This window comes from Chrysochloris asiatica, unplaced genomic scaffold (assembly GCF_000296735.1).
Source record: "Chrysochloris asiatica unplaced genomic scaffold, ChrAsi1.0 scaffold00146, whole genome shotgun sequence".
Taxonomy (NCBI): domain Eukaryota; kingdom Metazoa; phylum Chordata; class Mammalia; order Afrosoricida; family Chrysochloridae; genus Chrysochloris; species Chrysochloris asiatica.
The window spans coordinates 7,377,795-7,378,887 of NW_006408664.1; positions in this window are offsets into that span (position 1 = coordinate 7,377,795).

The following is a 1,093-nucleotide window of genomic DNA, read 5'->3' on the forward strand; positions in this document are numbered from 1 at the left end:
TAAAATAATATATATATACATACAGAATTATTAGTGTTTCTTAGAATGTGGTCTCTATTATTTGGGCCTTCATCTCTTTGTAACATAATGTTTCAGTTGAAGACTTAACAAACATGGTGCTCATGAATTTGCTATCTATTAAAGGAGTTAAATTCATGGCCTACAAAGCAAAGCCCTGTTATAAAATGAAAGTTGTGCTGTCCACTTAATCCTGCTACTTAAAATCATTGATAAGGTATGAGGATTCCATGTCATCTCACAGAGACTACTTGAAAGGAGTAAACTCATTTATTTATTGTTTAACCCAATTTCAATGCTACCTTCTCTTGCAGTCACCTAAGTTTCTAGCCAATCTGACATTTTGGTCACCCTGCTCATGTTTTGCCACTAACATCATACCAATAGTGGCTGTTTCTTTTTTTGAATTCCTGAAGGAGTTCTGGAATTCCTGGGTGATGCAAACAGTTAACATCCTCAGCTGCCAATAGAAAAGTTTGGAGGTTTGAGTTCAATCTCAGATGCCTCAGAAGAAAATCCTGGCTATCTCCTTGAAACACTGTTTAAATCATGAACCAAATCTATTCCCTGAGATCACCTTTCATCTAAATGGCATGTTGTTGTTGTTGTTAAGTGCCGTCGAGTCGGTTCCGACCCATAGCGACCCTGTACAGGGTTTCCCGAAAAAGATATTTTCCATAAGATTGGTGGCCTACTTAACAACCATCTATATGATACCAAAAGGTCAACACTTAATCTAAAGCAAACATGAAAAGATAAAGGAACAGGCAAACTAGAATACTGAAAATAATATCATGAAAAAGAATGTTGACACTGTACAAAAAATGAAACTAATGTCATTGAACAATTTGCACAGAAATTGTCAAATGGGAATCAAACTTGCTTTGTAAACTTTCGCCACAAAAACAATCAAATATTATTTAAAAAAAGAAAGGAAGGAAGAAGTAAGGTCCTGGAAAATCTACTTGTGAAAAATCAGCCATTGAAAACCCTATGGAAAGTGGGGAGAGAAGATGGTGACAAACTCCTCCCGACCCCTCGACAACAAATACTCAAGGAGGAAAAAAAAGAAGAA